This window comes from Lissotriton vulgaris, chromosome 7 (assembly GCF_964263255.1).
Source record: "Lissotriton vulgaris chromosome 7, aLisVul1.2, whole genome shotgun sequence".
Taxonomy (NCBI): domain Eukaryota; kingdom Metazoa; phylum Chordata; class Amphibia; order Caudata; family Salamandridae; genus Lissotriton; species Lissotriton vulgaris.
The window spans coordinates 908,140,809-908,161,106 of record NC_141695.1 but is presented as its reverse complement, the minus strand read 5'-3'; positions in this window follow the sequence as shown (position 1 = coordinate 908,161,106).

Sequence of the window (20,298 nt, the reverse complement as noted above, 5' to 3'; positions counted from 1 at the left end):
GTGCTGCGACAGTCACGGAGAATAGAGGACGATCGGGCGCTGGATTCGGAAGACAAGAAACTGTCCATGCGGTCCGGGTAAGGTCGTGTAACACGACAAACTGCGAAATGATTGTTTGATTGTTTGGAAAATACTAGTATTACTCTTCGAATTGTTGGTTCTTTTTGGAGATTCGCTGTCTGCAAACGGAGAAGAATAGATTCTCTCTTCCTTTGCAGGTAGTGAAGGGTAGGTAACGCAGACTTTCGTCCCCGTTGTAACCAATCGTGCCTATTTATTCTCCCCACTGATTGTTTGATTGACTGAACATTGACTGTTCGATATTGGTTCTTTTGAGGTATTCTCTGCCTGCAAATAATGAAGAATAGAAATATTCTGTCTAGTCTTTGCAAGCAGTGATAAGATAGGTAGTGCAGACTTTTGTCCCCGTTGTAATCCGTCATGCCTATCTTCTCCCCACTGATTGGTAGTTGGTTCAGCCCGGACCGCTTAGTAGAGATGAACCATCCGGCTCCACTGGAAGGCACCCCTAATAAGGACATGTTCATAAAGCATGGATTGATCGCCATAGCCTATAGCAAGCTGTGGCATAAATATACGAAGAAGGATCAGAAAAGTCAGTGGCCACTGATAGGATCCTTCGATGAAGATAAAATAAGCGTGCTAGAAACAGCCCTTGGGAACAATAAGACAACGCCCACTATGCTTGATAGTCTCGGCATGTGGCGCAAAGAAACAGAACAACGTAAAAAGAGAAATGAAATTAGGTTAGAGAAAGAGCTACGAAAGGCAGCCCACCTAGCTGCTAGAAAATTAGAAGAAGAGATTAAGGAGAGAGAGGAAGCCAAACGGAAGCAAGAGTCAGAGACATCAAGTCAGTGTCCGGTTAGAACACCCTCTACACTCTACCCTGAATTACCCTCGAAACAGCGAGCCAACGATGATCCTTTGTTAGGTCCTCTGATCATCTACATGCCCCCTCCATATGCCCCTTCCCAACCTTTAGCACAGCACCCACTACCCCCAAGCACAGGCGAGAGTAGTACCAGAGCTTCGGTCCCCATGGCCTCCGCGCCGGCCGAACCCCTTGTTCTAGATACAGCACAGGCGACAATGTCAGATGACCCTGAGGCCCGAAAGACAGATTCTGCAAGAACGAACAGGTTAAGCAAAGATGAGCGAGCGGGGATTGACAAGATAGTAAGGACACTGGTAGAAAGAAAGGAGAGTGAGGAGCACATCACGGATATGTTCAACTCATATACTGGGAGCCACCGACGGCACTTTGTCGTGCGATTATGCTACCATGCCCTAAATGCTTATGAGGATCGATATCGAGACAAAGGTCCCGAGAGCCTAACGACTCTGTACAGAAAGGTTGATAACGGAGATGAGGGCGAGTGTGATGTGGCGGACCTCTTTAACCGCATGCGCGCTAGCGGAATTCCCCTCCTGTGCTGGATATTGCCATTTCCCATTGTTTCATGACGAGCTGGGCTCGTCATCAGTGTGCGAGCGGGCTACACCATGACGAGCCCAGCTCGTCATGAGTGTCGAAGGGGTTATGCGCACGCTTGAGGTTTTCCGCCACCTCACCGAACAAGAGTCGGAAGCCAAACCTACGACACCTGTAGCGACCGAACCACGAACTGAACAAGCTAACACCATGATGCCAATAAGAGAGGCTGCCCCCTACTGGGTTCCCCCACGAGGTCTAGGAACACACGATGACGTCAACCACCAAGATGCAAGAGGGAGGGTAGTGTACAACTGGGTCTACCAGCCATGGGATCGGCAAGATATTCTGACGTTCCGGAAATCTCTGCCTGATTTACGTAAAAACCCCACTGCCTTCTACACTGAATTAGGTACAGCCCTAGGTTCACCGATTATGACCCTGGCTGACATTGATTTGTTTTTCGGGTTATGTATACCAGCTGATGTGTGGAAGCAAATCCGGAAAGTCAACCACCTTGAGCTGTTTGGACATACCTGGTCACAACTCAATGGCATAGATAGACAACGAGAACCTGGACAGAAACCTTTGAAATCCATTTTAGAACTCCCAGACAAAATTGTGCAGAAACTAAAAACCCTGATCCCAGAAAAGAAAGTGGACTGGTCGATAGTAACGGCCTGTCGTCAGAAACCCCAGAAAGACGTATCAGAATACTTCTCCCGGTTTGAAATGGTGTTCTCCGATTACAGCAGCCAGGACATGACCACTGCAACCGGACACCATCTGTTTGTCCAGAACTACGTCAAAGGTCTGTCGCAGGAGGTCTCTCAGAAACTGCAGGCCAGCGAGAGTAGTTGGGCAGCCTCCAAACCTGCGGCTATCCTCCAGATGGCCCAATATTACGAGCACCAGAAAAATGAAAACGATAGAGCGAGAGAGAAAAAGAAGAAAGACTTGAAAAAGAGGGTGATGATTGCGCAGTTGCAAGGGGCGACTATAGGACGAGAGCAATACAAAGGGAATTACCAGACAAATACCCCTAGGAACGCACCCCCTAAAGACCGTGCTCCGACACCCCATGTTGGACGTAAAGATATTAGCGAGGACCAGTGTGCATTCTGCAAGGAATTCGGCCATTGGAAATCCCAGTGTCCGGTTCTGTTGGAGATGAACAGGAATAGGGACCCCATAGACGTAGAGGGTGGACCGAGAAATAGAGGACAGCAACGTGGGTCCACAGATGATACAAATAACGACAGACCAAGCAGACCGAATACATTTGACCGTCCCCGACAGAACCAGTACCAGCAGTCTGACTGCGACGATGCCCGTGACTTCGCATAGGACTGCCTAGGGCAAGGGAGGGATCCAGTCGAGCTCTATGTTGACCAGCAAGGTCCTTATGTCACCTCTAAGGTCCTAGGTACAAAGTCTCCATTTTTGGAAGACACTGGCGCGACACGTAGTGCATTATCTAAACGACTGATTCCAAGGGCACCCTTGTCTGGCTCGCTTGTAACATCAATAGGTTTCGATGGAACGCCCTCCACTAACCCTTTGTCCACACCAATCTCCTTTGACCTAGAGAACAACATCACTGACACAACGTTTTTGCTTTCCTCCAATACCCCTGACGCCATTATGGGACTTGACTTGCTAAAACATTTCCGAGCCACCATTAGATGTTCACAAGACGGAGTTCGAGTCTTTCTGTATGACAACCCGGTTCTACTCAGACATTGTCCTTCCCGACGCATGTTTTCCATCACTGACACTGACTCGTCCCTACTTGACGCTCTGCCTCCGTATCTGTGGGCCAAGACTGATTCGGACGTAGGACGCATAATGATTGACCCAGTGCACATAACTGTTCGACAGGACGCAATTCTCCCGAAACTTCCACAATATCGGATATCGCCCGAGGGCAAGAAGGCATTGGTGAAGATTATTCAGTCCCTGATAGACGCAGGAGTGGTAGAGGAAGTGGTTAGCAATGTTTGCAACAGCCCTATCTTACCCATCATAAAGAAACAAGGAGAGGGAGATGAGAAAGCGTACCGCTTCATCATCGACCTTCGAGAGGTCAACAAAGTAGTTGTACCCCAGTACCCCGTGGTCTCGGACATCACCACTATTCTGACTTTGATTCCTTTTACTGCCACCACCTTCACTGTCATTGACCTCAAAAATGCTTTCTTCTCTATCCTCATCCATCCAGACAGCCAATACCTCTTTGGCTTTACCCTAAAAGCCCGCTCATATAGATTCTGTCGAGCACCCCAAGGCTACACAGAAAGCCCCAGCATCTACAGTCAGGCCCTCAAGAGACAACTGGACGAAGTCCAGTTACTCGATGGAGTGGTGTTGATACAATACGTCGATGACATCCTTTTGGCGGCCGATACCACTCCACTTGCAGTCACAGCCACCATCCAACTCCTGCACTTCCTTGCGGAAAATGGCCACAAGGTCTCCAAAAAGAAGCTGCAATTCTGCCAACCCCAGGTCACTTACCTAGGCCACCTTCTGTCCAAAGACGGAAGGAAACTTACTCCTGACCGAATCCAAACCATTCTAGAGACCCCTGTCCCTAAGACTCAGAAACAAGTCCGCTCCCTACTAGGCCTCACTTCCTTCTGCCGACAGTGGTTACCGAATTTCAGCCTCATTGTGAAACCGCTGCTTTCTCTGCTGGCTAAAGATGTTCCCTTCCCACTCCCTTGGACCCCTGAATGCCAATCCTCCTTCATAGAACTACGAGATGCCCTTTGTTCAGCCCCTGTTCTAGGAACCCCCGATTACACGAAGCCCTTCTCCCTCTACACTCACGAAAGGGAGGGATGTGCTTTGTCTGTCTTGACCCAGTCCATTGGCCCAAAGCAACAACCATGCGCTTACTTCTCTGCCACTCTTGACCCCGTAGCCAGAGCCTTGCCTGCCTGCCTTCGAGCTGTAGCTGCCGCTGCTATCTCTATCTAACAGAGCGAGGGGATCGTGCTCTCGAATTCCCTCACCGTGTTAGTACCCCATGCGGTTGACACCCTCCTGAACCAAACTAAGATGCAACATCTGACGAGTGCACGACTGACTGGATGTGAATTGACTCTGCTTGCACCCCATATCACCCTGAAAAGATGCACCACACTGAACCCGGCAACTTTGTTGCCCCTACCAGAGAACGATCCCAATGTGTCCCCTGTACATGACTGTGTGACCCTCACGGACGAACAGACCAGGAGTAGGGTTGACCTCAGAGACACGGCTTTTCCTGACCCTGACGGAGAGCTGTGGGTAGACGGCTCTTGCATCAAACTCCCCGATGGCACCACCTCAGCTGCTTATGCAGTCACCACAGCCCGAACTGTAGTAGAGACAGCCCGCATCACACAAAGATCGGCACAGGCAGCAGAACTGATTGCCCTCACACGAGCATGTATCCTGGCAGCAGGAACCACAGCAAACATTTACACCGACAGCCAGTATGCCTTCGGGGTGGTTCACCATTTTGGGCTCCTTTGGAAGGAGAGGGGATTCTTGACTTCACATGGCACCCCCATCTTGCACAGAGATCTAGTCTCCGCCCTAACTGAAGCAGTCCTTCTTCCCAAACAACTTGCAGTAATAAAATGCCAAGCACACAGAAAGGTGACTGACATCATTGGACAGGGGAATGCCCTAGCCGACATGACTGCCCGAACCACAGCTGAGAATAGGACGACAACACGCATGTACGTGACCAGATCACAAGCCGAGAAATGGACAGACGCTAAGGAAACTATTAGGGACATCCAAATGGCCAGCTCACAACACGAATTGACTGAATGGGCACGGGTGGGACTGAAAGACGATGAAGGCTGCTGGCGAACAAAAGACACGAACAAATGGTTGCTACCTGACTTATACCTGATCCCCATACTGACTATGGCACACTCCCCTGCACACATAGGATCAGCCTCCATGATCGAACTTGTCTCCAGAGTTTGGCACAACGACAAAATCACAGACTCCGACAAACGTCTGGTCCAACAATGCTTGATATGTTGGCAACATAACCCTGGGAAAGGAACTGTAGTACCCCGGGGAGGGTTTGGGGTTCCCAATCACCCGTTTGAAGTCCTGCAGATAGACTACATCCAGCTAGACAGATGCCAAGGCCTGAAGTACGTACTTGTTGTGGTGTGCGCATTTAGCAAGTGGGTGGAAGCCTATCCAACTCGCGACAACACTGCTATGGCCACTGCAAAGGTACTACTAAAGGAATTCTTCCCTCGTTACGGCCTCTGTCGAATTTTATGGAGCGACAATGGCCCCCACTTCGTAGCCGAAGTTATCCAACTTATCTTGAAAGGGTTGGGTGTAAAACAGAAGTTCTACGCAGTCTTCCACCCCCAATCTGCGGGACTCGTTAAACGACACAATGCCACTCTGAAACTAAAACTGGCTAAGATAGTGGCTACCACAGGACTGAAATGGCCAGACGCTCTCCCACTGGCATTGCTATCGATGCGTTCCACCCCCACCAAACACCCCTTGACACCTTACGAAGTTGTTTTCGGCCGACCCATGAGCGTCTGGTCTGCACCAAAATCGACTTCCATTCATGACGTCCCGGACGTCCTAATGTCCGATTACTTGTATAAATTGACTGAAACACTGTCTGTTATTCACCAACAGGTGCTGCATGCCATCCCTGACGCTTCCAGGGGTCCCGGACACAACCTGCAACCCGGGGATTACATCTTGATCCGAAATTTCCAGCGTGCCAAGAGTCTGGAACCCCGGTGGACGGGCCCCTGGCAAGTCCTACTCACCACCCGAACAGCTCTTCGAGTGGAAGGAAAGCGCAATTGGGTGCATGCACACCATTGCAAAAAGATCTCCTAGACCCTGACGACGACCGAAGACGTGGCCACCCAGGAAGAGCTCCTGAACAAAGACCGACCATCACTGAACTGCTATCCTGATACAGAGACACTTGAAGTAGCAAAATTTCCCGATCCTACTGTGCCGTCCAGAGAAGGGTATAACCTGCGACGAAAGGAGGGAGTTTCAGCTAAGCAGACCATTGACTAAGTCGTAATTCTCAGAGCGGTGGCCTAACACTACTAAGGCTGTCAGGAGAGAAGACGAAGTTTGTGGTTCTGCCCGCTACCGAGCTTCCTTGAAGATGATGGAAGCGCCCGATAAGAAGATGATGGAAGCACCCGACAAGAAGATGATGGAAGCACCCGACAAGAAGATGATGGAAGCAACCGGACATCCGAAGATTCACTACCAAAATCCAAAGACTGACAAAATCCACAGTTCAAAAACTATTGCACTTTTTATCACCCTTCTCTTTTGCCTCCTCCTCATGACCACCCTCTGGATTGTGGAAGAAAACGCACCCGCTCATGAGACATTCCTGACCACTGCACAGCCTACCACCATGAAGGAACATTATCTGATTTCTCTTTCACCCCAACTCAGAGAAAGGCGAAAGGAGTTTTGGAACAACTCCTTCGTGCAACTGCTGCACCAACACAATCTTGCTACCAATGCCACCAACTCCTGGATCTGTGGGTTACTACCCCACGCCACTGGACATTCAATACCCTTCATTCCTTCACCCTTCTCAATTCACGGCTCCTGCCTTGCTTGGCTGATCCTCTTGCAAGAAAGCTATAGGGATAATGCCACCTCCAGCAAAACTATGACGCATTTCTTTCAGGAGGTCTGGCAGAACAAAACGAAGACACACTTCTGCCCACAGACCTCCAACGACTCTATCCACATGGACATCCCTGTCAAAGAACGAATTGAAATGCAGGTGTTTAACAATCCGACCAGACCCACCTTCTCCTACCTCTGGAAATGAACAGCTGCCACCCTGACTGTGGCCCTATCCGTCATCAACGTCACAGGCCTTATGTGCATCGAAGGGCTTGGGACACAGCTGGTAGGCCGCAGCGCCTGCCGCATCACCAGAACTTTGGACTCCACCGATCCACCCTCTTTTGTTTCCTCTCCGAACATGTACTTTGTTTGTGGCACAAAGGCCTACACCTGGCTCCCCAAAGGCTGGGGGGGCACCTGTTTTATCTCCTTCATCCTTCCTCCGACCTATGTGGCTCCAGCGAATCACCATAGACAAAAATGAGCCAAGGACATTGAGCAAGCCGACTCCACCGGAGCACAGTTCCTCGATGCAATGAAGGGACTTGTTCCACTCTGGGGCCCGATGGCGAACAGCCGTGCCATCCGACATTTGACCCAGGCAGTCGAGACAACAATGAACATCACAGCTGGCATCCTTACGAACAATACAGCCGAGCTTCAAGCGGTCCGCCTGGTGGCTCTCCAGAACCGCCTTGTTCTAGATGTGGTTCTAGCGGATCGTGGAGGAGCATGCCGTATCATTGGGTCCAGCTGCTGCACATATATACCGGACAATTCACCCTCAGTGTACAAAGCCATCGAACATCTCCACAGACTCTCCTCAGAAGTTCACCAGGAGAAAGAAGAATGGTCGCTTGGTTGATGGTTCTGGAGTACTGTTAAGAACTGGGGGTGGAGATTGTTTACGATTATCCTGATTCCTGTTGTTGTAATATGTGGGTTCTGCTTAGGAATCCAATGCCTGCCGCCTCTGTGTTCACTGTGTGCAAATTGTATCTGCCCTAAGACTGTGGACTTTGAAAAAGAACGCATAAGAGCATTGTATGATGTTGAGGTTGGGAATCTGATGAAGATAGACATCGATTAGACAAGCTGGCTAGATATGTTGAAAAGGGAGGACTGTTAAAATCTAGTTTGCAGCGTCAACATTATCGGCGCCATCTTGTCCCTTTTTAGGCCCATTCGTACGCGTAAGAGGCAGCCATTTTGAATGCCATGGCCTCTCTGCCCACCGCCGATAGCCAGCGCGTCTCTCTCTCTCTCTCCTGACCTCGCAGGCATTCCGCCCACGCGCTGTCAGCCCCCGCTCTCACATGCTTGGGCCATAAACCCCTCTTCAGCGCAACCCTGCCTTGGAACCCCATCCTGTTCCCAGCTCAACACCTCCCTCCATTCCTTTCATGATCCCGTGTCCTTTGATGGAAACCCCCCCTTTCCTCTGTGCCCGATTGTCCTGCTCGTTCCCAGGCCGCCACCTGGCCCTGCGGATGCTGTTTATTGCCCCCATACAGTAGGAAGCTTCTCCCATCAAAGGATCCCCGAGCTGATCAAAGCCCCCACCCCATGAGATCCGATCGACCACATGCATTCCGGGAATCGGCGGAATGCCCAGCTGCGCGACAATCGTCACCTGTTGTGACCAGGGTGGGGACTTCTACTGTAAATGTGTGTGGGAACGGGCTGGAAGCGGGGATTCCGAGGATGCCTTTCCGTACTTCAAAGTATTTACAAGAATGTGCCACATGCAATAAACTGTAATAAAGACCATAAACCTGTGTATAAGAGGCCAGGCCTCAGAGATGCGGTTAGAGCACCTCGAGAAGATACCCTGTTGTCTGAGTTGACGTGTTCTGCTCCGTCGGAATAAACTTCAGTTTCCTGCCTTCCAGTCTCCAGCGCCTGTCTCTTTGTTTGATAACTCGAGTGGTATTAGAGGCGGTTAGCGCCGGGCAACTCTGAAAAAGGTTTTTGATCAACATCGGTCCTACCTTTTTCCACAACCCCGCCCACCACCTGCTCTCGAGATGCTCCTCCATGCAGAGAATGTGAATGGTAAATGTAAATGGATACTTGTATAGCGCACTACTCACCCGCAGGGTCTCAAGGCGCTTGTACGAATACCGCTGTGGAACCCATCCTGGCTTTCCCTGTGAGGCTCCCTCTCCTGGGCACCCCCAAGGTGGAGGCCGTTGTGGAGATTAAGCAAGCTATTGCCCAGAGTTGCAGAGTGGGACTCCATGATTGGAATAGGCACCAAGGCGAGAATTATCAGGTCCATGGAATTTTTTAGCCCAAGACCCGCCAAGGCGGGGAATTGAACCCTGGTCCCAGGCTAGACCTCTGCATCAGGGTCTGCCGCTCTAACCATTGAGCCACACTTCTCCGGTATTCACGATACTGTGGCACCACCAAGCTCAAACAGGAGAACATGACAAAATAACACCTATTTTTCCGTGCGACATGTTCTCATTTTGTGGCTGGAGCCTCACCCTCTGCAAGCTGATGCTAAATGCTAGTGTAAAATGTGAGAATGAAGAACTGAAACTGAACTCCATTCCAACAGTACTGAGGAATTGATCATGAACCGTTTTTTTTACTAAGATCATGGTCGGAATGCAGCCCTACAAGTTGCTCCTTTTTTAAGTGGTCAAAAGAGGCAAAGTCTACAGCAGCATAAAGCAGAACAAGCAAATACAATACATGATTGAATAAAAGACATTGGGCAAGGGTAGGTGAAGTTGGTCTTCCACCTTTAGAAATTAGTTTTGAGTAAGAAACTTTAGGAGCTGCTTCTCTTTAATTTGTGGCTTGAACAGGAAAGACATAAGAAAACAGAGTCGGCTGGTCTCACAGACCAGTGTATTGGGCTGGGTTTATGACCTGTTTTATGGTCTGGTGGGTCAGTTTTTACTGTTGATTTCTCTGATAATGCCACAAGCATTGCCTGCAGCAGCACAAAAGCATCTAGTGTCCCACACTATCTATCTATCTGCCACCCTGATGACCCTCCTGGGCCGAACACTGAAACGCGCGTTGGTGTTTAATTTCCTCGTGCAATTGGACCCTGCCTCCATTTACTATTGGGAGGATACACAAGAACCTTCTATTCTGTCATCACGCGGCTGTTTACCACCTGGATTGACTTTAAATTTTCTAGGAATGTTATGGTTGAATGAATGTGTATGCTACTATGAGTGAGTGCAAGCATGATTGATGGCTGTGATTGTTATGTGTGGGACCTGTATATTATTTATGTATTATACATTATGTATCTATTTATACACTATGTGAAGCTTGATATAAATCTTTGAAATGATAATAATAAAAGAAAAACAAATCCGCCAATTAGTTTAACTCTCAGATTTCTATGAATATATCTGTTTGTCAGCCCTAGGTGTTGCCCTATATTATTATGGCCCTCTTCCAGGCTATTTAAATCCTTTTATATAGGCAGGTGGTTTTTTGCTAGTGTTGATCTCTTGTAATTCCCCCTGTTTCACCTGCCTATCATTTGCCCTCAGGGGTCGCCCTTTGTATTGGTTGAACAGGAAAGATTTAAGAAAAGAGTCAGCTGGTCTCACAGCTAGTGTATGGGCTGGGTTTATGGCCTGTTTTATGGTCTGGTGGGTCAGTTTTTATTATTGATTCCTCTGCTAATACCAAAAGCTTTGCTTGCAGCATCACAAAAGCATCTAGTCTCCCATTCAGCCTGTCTTTAAGAGTTTTAAACTGCCCTGATTTGCAAATCGGGGGAACTTTTTTGCTATCTGATTTGTGAATGGGGGCCACTTTTACTTTGGTGACTGCGCCTATTTCTGTCCCAGTCTGACCCTGTAAGAAACCCTACAGAAGAGGTAAACATGGCAAGGATGCTGCGCAACCTCACACGAAGGCGAGATGAGGAATCTAGTGTTAGAAAGGATGCTGTTCATTGCTGCGAGCCAGTGTTGAAATCTTGTGGCCAGGGTGATTTGCCTTCTTATACCAAGACAAAGCACAACATTTTGCGCCCTTTGTATTAATCATTTCTGAAAAACTGGTAAATCGCATACAAAACATTTTGGCAATCAATGTGGTTATTTGCACCACTGTCCAAGAATGAACCTCTATTTACAGTCAGCAGCACAGAAATGATGGTTTCATATCAGAATGTGGAGCTCAAAATATTGTGCTGTAAAAATATCCTAACTAAAATATCAACTAACAAAATACCATGAAGGTTAGTGTGTGCATATAAAAGCAAGTATAGATTTGTTTTTCTTAACTCCAAATCTTTGTACCTTTATATAAATATGTTACCCAATGACAGTCACACTGGGTAGTTATAGTTAGGTCAGCTTTTCCGTAAAAACACATCGTTTTTTGATATAAGTAAGTACGTTTATTTTATTTGCATAGTTAATTTGATATGCTAATAATGTTGGCACCATTTAACAAATCTTCTTGAAACATAAAAAAAAAAAAAAGTTCATCCACCTCAGCTCCATCCTGGAAAGGTGGGGGTCCCAAAACCAAAATTCTCTATGAATTTTCCATAGACTTTTTTTTAGGCAGCGCTACTGCAAAAACTGTTGAACAGAATTAACTATTAGGCAAGAATCTAGATCTTAGCCCAGAAAGTGTGCTTTTTGGGATAGGGTTTAAATCCGTTCTGTAGTTTTTTTTAAAATACGGATCAAAAACATTTGTATATCTGGACGGTTGGGTTCAAGGGACTCTTGCGAGAGTCCCTCAACCTAATTTAAAAAAATAGAGCCTTCTGTTTGGCCCAGGATGCTTTTTTTTACCCCTTGGGTGATCTTGATCCCACAGGATCAACTCTCTGATTGTCTGCCTGGAACATGAGGGAAAATGTTGCAGGAAGACATTACTGGACTAAGGGGACTTAGTGCCTATCCTGAAGTTTAGTAACAAAAAAATGCTATAAGGGGGCAGGGTCGAGATGCCCCCCTAGGTTCTGTGGTGGGGTAACAGCGGACCACCCCCAAGGCCAATATATATAGGGGTTGTGATTAATTGAAAAGACAAAAGAGACACCTATCAACATTTACATTTGTATATTATTTAGGGGATGGGGCATGCAGCCACCCACTTCGAGCAAGAGATGGGCCCTGTAGACCCTATCCCCTGAGGTCAAATTAATTAAAAATGGGAAAATGCATGTTGTCCCCCTGAGCTTTAAGTGGACAAGGTGGGAACCTAACACCCAACCTGAAATAATTAATAGGTGAGGGGGCATGCAGCCCCCCTCCCTTGACCTGTAGCAGCCCGGGGACCCCAAACACCTAAGTATTGGGGGAGGGGTACATGACCCCCATTTACCGAATCCAAATTGGCCCTGAGGATCACATCCCCAAGGGCTGACCCAGAATGGCTCGTGGTGGGGGCCAGCGGCCCTCCTCCCAGACAATTACAAGGCCCTGGAGACCCCATCCCGGTTACTTTTGAAATGTTTTTAATTTTTATTTTGGTAGGCGTGGTATACAGCAGACATATTTCCATTTCATACGGTAATGACAAAAAGAAAAACAACAAATAAAGCCAACAATGAGTAGAGCTCTTCACGTTTTCCCTAAAGTGCAAAGCATGCATGTATTTAAAGTTATCTAAGACATTGCATATATTCTAGCTACATAAACAGTTTATCTACTCTCAAATCCAAGTGCAGACACGAAAAGTGCATATTCTTTTCTAAACAGTTCTATCTAATCTAGCATTATTTAATAGAAATCCATCAGCAAAGGCAAATAAGGCACAATACATAGAATACAATCTTTCCCTCAAACAGCATTATATACTTGTAGCTAAGACTATCTAAAAGAGCCAATATATTTTTAGCCAGATTAAAAAACTTCATATTCTATAAAATGAAAGTGCAACAGAAAGTCCATTCTATTCTAAGTAATTCCCTACAATCTTAATTTTTTAAAAACTATAATCATTTATTCACCATGGTAGCTTATATATAGCAATAGCGCATATAAAATCATCAAAAAAGGTAAATTAAACGTAATACTATAAAACTGTTTATGGCTGCTTCAACTAAAAGTACAGAAATTAATCCTTCATGCCTATGGGGGTTCTGCTGTTGCAAATGTATGCCTTATTTGCCTATAGCGGTGTTTTGATTTACTCAGGTGAGGACCAATATTCTGTCAAACTAACCTTCTTCATTTTATTAAGCCATTCCCACAATGTCGGGTAAACAGAAGATTTCCAATGCTGCGTAACTATAATGTGAGCCATCATTGTAGAGATATGAATGAATTGTGCATTCCTTTTTCTAAATTGTTGCAGAATGGACGATGGACGGTGAGGGCTTAACCATGCATCCTACTCTTACCGAGATCTGCCCAAAAACCTGTGATCAGTATCCCACAATCCCTGTACGTTACCAAAAGATATGCTCCGATTCTCCTGATTCATTACCCCATGGACATCTTTTATCTGTGGTTCTAAATATTTTTTTTAACCTACCTGGAATGTAATACAGGATCAAGCCATTTAAAATGTCCTTCTATGAAAATTAGCATCTCTCAATAATGAATAACCATAATCAAAATTTCCAGACCATAAATGTCTGTCAAATTAAATCCACGTACGTCGCTGCAACTTTGTGCTCAGACCCACTATTATCAGAAGGCTATCTCTGTGTAGTTCTTTATACCAATATCTTAACATATAATTTAATATCCATCCCAAATGACGTATGAACTAATTCAGTTGATTGATATAGAGTAGATTGACACAGACTATGACAACCAGAGAGTATTTGTCTATAGGAGAAGCTAAAAGAGACTTCATAGTGGTGATTTCTTGAGCTGATTTCTACCTCTGGTTTAATTCTATTCTTATCCAAGGAGTCAAAAAATTATAAATGTTAATATTTTTCCATCTCTTAAAAACAGTAGAAGAAAAACTTGGAGATAGGTGCATACATTTCAAAGGGTCTCAGTAAAGTCTGGGCGGTGAACTCTGCTCTGCTCGCGGAGTTTGCAGAGTTTTCTGCACTCCGTGTTACGCGGATCTCGCAGAGTTTTTGAAAAACTCTGCTTCGTGTTGTGGATCGGAGTTTTTTTCCACGCCCAAATAATACAAAATAGAAATGAAAATCAAAGAAGACGGTAACAATGAGCTTATATCTGGCCTATCAAGGTTCACATCCACATTTCTCAGGGGTTTCAGCTGACAGGCCTTGGTATTGTGTAACATGCTAATTCTTCCAGAAAATGTCAGAGGGGCGATGTAGGGGCTAGGAGGGGTGAAAAACCAATTAAGCCTCATTAACAAGCGCATAGTCTTTTAAAGACCTCTGAATTGGGGCGGCTGTGTGTGTGTGCCCTGTTTCGGGGGGAAGGGGGTGAATGCACTGCCAGCAACGTGCCAGGCCAGGTAGTGTTCAACACTTGCATCACCCTTTCTCTGCCTGCCATTGCGCTCCATGCTTCGGAAAGGTAAGAAAAAGAACGTGCATTTGCGTTTGAAATGTCCGATCCTACAGCAGCCACTTCCAAAGCCCACACATGACAATAACCCGATTCAAGGACTCATTCTCCCGATTTTTTTTTAAATATCTCCCACTTTGCTCTTCTGAAATGTTGGCATGTATGATATAGTGGCAATGCAAGGCCTAGTGAAATGGCATATTAAATGTGTCTTTAAAGAGAGACCCACATAATTCAGACAGTCAAGGAATGAAGTGTAAGACTCCTAAATATATTTGGGATGTTGATAATAATTGCCCTTTATTTCGGAGGACAGGATGTTTGACGCAGTGGAAGAAGTGGGCGGGATCGGAAGGGCAAGGCGCGCCCTTACTATTTAAATACAACACAGTTCGTTCCCCTACTTCTGTATTTTAAAAATGCGTCCCAGGACGGCAGGCAATGGTCCGAATTTAAACAATATTGTGTGATTGTCCAGCCCTGTGTTTTGCACATTAAGGAAGGCGTCTGCAGTTGCCACGACCTCCTCCCTCTTCCAGCGACGGCTCGTGGAGGGAGTTACGGTGGGGCAGGAGGGCGGGGAGGGGGAGGGGCAGGCCGGAGGTTGCTAAAAACCGGCATATGGATAATTGCAGGTAAGTAAACAATGTAATTAATAAAACGAATTTCGTAGTGCGCCTTGCATCGCAAAATGCAATGCAGTGCGAGCTACGAAATTCGTTTTATTAATTAAATTGTTTACTTACCTGCAATTATCCATATGCCGGTTTTTAGCAACCTCCGCCCTGCCCCTCCCCCTCCCCGCCCTCCTGCCCCACCGTAACTCCCTCCACGAGCCGTCGCTGCCCTCTTCTCTGTATCTGGGACAGGGGCCTGGAAAGCAACACTGTAGGAGTAATTAACCAACACGCAAAAGTGGCAACCTTTGGTGGACACTAGAGTGTGATTTACACCTAATTTAGCGAGGAGGCCCCAGGCCTGCCCTCACTGTGACCTACAATAGTCACATCAGGATGCATTTTAGGCATCACACTTGACCTCATCTGCCCTTTATTTTCGGGCTCACACAGATAACAACGCCACTCAGAAAGGAAACGCACTGCTGTATAGAATTCCTGGTAGACTGTGCCCAAACCTAGGCGCTTTAAAAAACAAACATTTACAATGCAATTGGTCTCGCATTTTCTAAACTTTGACTTATTGGTATTGTAAATGACAATACCAATTCCAATTCCAATTCCAAAAATTCTTTATTTCGGCCATATAGGCCATAAAAGATGCAGTAAAACGCAATACATACAATAATATACAGTATTAATACATATAAAAACTCTATACTGGGTCGGCGAGGATTAAAGGGTGCAAGGCAGTACCAGTTCTGGGGGACAATTTCTTCCTAATTATCCACGCGGCCATTAAAAATTTCGAGACTGCAAACACAATGTGACCCACTGTACTGGTTTTCATGACCCTGTAAGCCTGAAAGTACTTCCTAAAGCCCAGGTTCCGACAAAGCGGAGCTATCCAGTGCTTCCTGGGCCTATGGTAGGCATGGCATACAAACAGTATATGTAGGTCATCTTCGTCACGTTCGTTGCAGCAAGGGCAGAGTTTATCACCCCCTGTAGACCATTTGGAGGTGAATGTTTTAGTGGGGAGTGAGCCGATCCTCCATTGCACAAAGAGTTTCCTCGCCAAGACAGGGAAAATAAAATCCATAAAAGATTCAAACTCATAGGAATTTTTGGACTCCATAAAACATGCCGTCAGGGTGCCACTGTTAAAAGCATTTTCCATATGTGTCAAGTTCTTATCTTTATACATCTGGCTCAGGGTTTTACGGGTAATCCTTTGGCAGCCTTGGGCTGGGTCATCCCATAGTTCTAGCAAGTTCAAACTGTGGAGTTCCGACTTAATAAAAGCCAGCCAGGGAATTTTGTTGTTACCGTTCAGGCTCAATACATGAATTAAATCCTGCCTGTAATGGTGCAGTTCCGCGGTAGTCCATATTCGGTGCCAGAACTTTACAGGTTTGGACAAGAGATCGTCAGCAATTGAGGGAAGACCCAAGTCTAGTCGTAGGGGCATGAGTGGCGTGCCTTTCGGAAGGCCGAGTAGGCGTCTTAAAAAGCTATTTTCCACACCTGCCAGAGCCTTCCCTGCTTTGTGTCCCCATAACTCGCTACCATACATGGCTGCTCCCTTGGCTTGGGATCTATACGTTTCCAGTGCCGGGCTTACAGGCTTGAAGGTGGACTTATTAGCCACCTTCAGCATTGCACCCGATAACTGGGATAATTTTACCCTGGATCTAGCTATCTGGGTGTCCCATGAGAGGTTTTCCTGGAGAGTTACCCCCAGGTATACAAAGGTCGAGACCCTCTCAAGGCTAACCTCCCCCAGTGTGGGATTGGGTCTGGTTTTGGAGGGAGGATTGAAGATCATGAACTTGGTCTTTTCTGTGTTCACCTCCAGCCCGTGTTGGCGACAGAAAAGACCAAACCCGTTCACGATCCTCTGAATCCCCATGGGGGATTTGGAGAGCAGGAGGGTGTCGTCAGCAAACATTATTGCCGGGACCCTCCTGCCTGCCAGGAGCGGGGCATCATTGTCCCTAACGTTATCAAGGTGTGAGATTACGCTGTTGATGAAAAGACAGAACAAGGTCGGCGCCAGAACACAACCTTGCCTAACTCCTCTAAGGACTGGAAATCTGGCCGAGAGCTTGCCATCCCTCCCGCACCTCACTTGTGCATAGTTGTTCTTGTGCAACCTGATGATAATGCTGAGTAGCTGAGGGGGAACTCCTAGCTTTTCCAAGACCTCCCATAGTTTCCTTCGAGGGACTAGATCAAAGGCTGACCTCAGATCCACGAAGACCATGTACAGTCTTCCCCCCTCTAACGTCACCGTCTTCCAATAAAGGAGGAGGAGACGGAAGATCTGGTCCATGGTCGACGTGTTCTTTCTGAAGCCAGCCTGGAGGGGACTCAAGATGTCATTATCCTCGACCCAATCCAGCAGATGGTTTAGAATGAGGCGCGCAAAGAGCTTTTGGGGTACATCTATTAGGCTAATGGGCCTATAGTTGGCCGGGAGCAGAGTGGACCCCTTCTTGTGGATCGGTACAATCTCTGCCCCCAGCCAAGACCCGGGGATCGCCATACCTCCTAAGATGGCATTAAAAAGAGTTAGGAGGTACGGACCCCAGATGTCCCGGTGGTACCTGAAAAGGTCCCCGGGTAGCTTGTCCAGACCTGGGGCCTTCCCCAACGATAAGTGCTCCAATGCAGCCTCTACCTCCCCTAAGAAAAGTTCCATAGGTGGACCCAGAGAGCTAGTAGGTACTGGCAGAGTTCTGTCTGAACAGGTAAAGGTGTCTTGGTATAGTGCCCATGACAATACCTTATTGAAGGTCTTTTTAAACGTAAATAAAAGGCATTGTCATTTACAATGCCAATAGCTCAAAATCTCGCGAATGCAAGACCTATTGCATTGCAAATGCTTGTTAAAGTTTGTTTGATAAAATCTACGAAGTTATGGATTATGTGGGGTCAAGGTCAACTACATTACTACTCAATCCAGTTCATTTTTGATGGCTACTAGAAGTATGTGATTGTGCTGGTGTGGTTATTTCCCTCATACTTATGAATATGCTTTACTTGCATAATGTACAACTGTGACCCAAAACTATTTTGTTTCTAGCTCGAGCTGATGTGAGCATCGTAAGTGAAAGCGCCCAATGTGGTGTTGCAAAGTGTTTGAGATGTTGGAAAGCTTAACCAATCATCCTGAGTTAAGGATTGCAGTGTTTATATTACACTGGTACTAATGAGGTGAAATTTACACCCTGGCAGTATTCATTAGTGTTAAAATAACAGCATGGGAAACTAATAATGTCACAGGATGCACTGTGTTATACCGCATCATTTCTAACTTTAATTTAGACAAGTATGCTTTATAACTCGGAACTCCTTAGCCCTTCTACGCTGCTGTATCACCATAAGTCAGATGAGTGAAATATTCTGCTGTCCTTCTGGAACACGCACTGCTTTCCTAATGCATCTTGGTTGCGGTTTGCGACACTCATAGTCACCCTCAATTGCTTAGGGAGACCAGCAATAGCCGGTAATCAAATATATTTAAAGGTGGGCCCGCCAGGGAATAATGGTAACTAGTCCAGCTGCATTAGTATAAGCAACAAATGCATTCTGGGATCTGTAGTGCTAACATTAGCACTGCAGATTTGGTCTGCTTGTAAGTCCGTAGCGCATTGTATCTAAGTTTAAATATGGTGGGTGGAATTTCAGTGCTGTTTTACCTGGAATTCACTATCATTTATCATCATAAAATGTTATTGGTCAAATCAACGTTATCTTCCGCAGCCCAGCTGAGAAACAGGAATACATTGAAGCTAAGAAACCTTGGACGGAGTGTTATTTGCAAAACGCGCAGAGAATTGCGTATCATTGTAGCATTTATATAGCGCTTTTACCACACTGTGTGCTTAGGGGTGCTGCAGCGCTTGCCTCAGGCACGCCTTACAGGCTGTGTGGCTGATAGGGTGTGATCCATGTTTTGATCCCAAGTGCCTACTTGTTATGCGTGATGACCATGGAGGTGCAGTTACCCAGTTAGGAGACGCAGGATTTAGCAGTGTGTCCAATCGATGTACAGTGAGAGGACAGTAGACTTGCCCGTACCTGTTTTTATTCTTATGTTAAGAGTTTTGTTGTCATGAGGCAAATCCCGGACTACCCAAATCACCATATAAAGAAACAAGAACAAGGTTTATTATTGAGCGGTTGTTATAGCTGTGTTTTTGACTGTTAGCACCCACCTCTGTACGATTTTACTAACATTTCACACTTCGCATTGGGGCCTTCTTCCATTTTACTGCCACCACGATTTCTATATAAGGGCTCAGAAGAAAATGCTGTTTGATAGATACATAAATGAATTATTGGCTGGCTATATTCGGACCAGGAATGCACCGTAATCCCTCATCCAGTTCTTGCAGTATCCTGCTAGTGTACTGAGAAACACGGGGTGTATCAGCAATTCTATTACAAAGCCTGAGCGGAACTCGTGCCCGGTCCTCCTGTTTGCACCACGGAAAGTGGTAAATGCATGATGCACATCTCTAAGTCATATTTATGAAGCCACTCATAGCCACTTTGCATGGCTTTGAATGGTTTCATAAATATGGAGTAATGCGACACAGCAGAAATCGCCGCTATGCCTTCCTTTGCACAAGGGACACGTTGTAGTGGGTGTTCCCATGCAACTCCCATGGGTTTTGATGCATTCCTAGATTTCCAAGGGCTTGTTATCCTGGGAATGTATCAAAATCTTACACCTCCCCAAGGGAGGCCCAACAATGAGGAATATCTTTATTTCTCCCATTAGTTTTCTCTTTCTATATGTGCAGCACTCATAGAAAGAGGAAAAAGCCTCTGAGGATTGTTTTTGTGCAGGAAGGTGCCCCTTCCTGCACAGAAACAATCCTGCATGCAACAGGGTGACTGCATTGGCGCTAGGCTGACGAAATTGCGCCAACACTGGGGGAAAAGACAGGAATGGACCGTACTGGATAAATACGGTACATTCCTACCCTTTCCCTGTGAAGCAGGGCAGCATAGCAAAATAACTTGCTGTGCTGCCCTACGCTACCATTACCGTATATATACCTCTAATCTCGCAAACTTCACTAGCTTTCTCCTTCATGCACAAGTA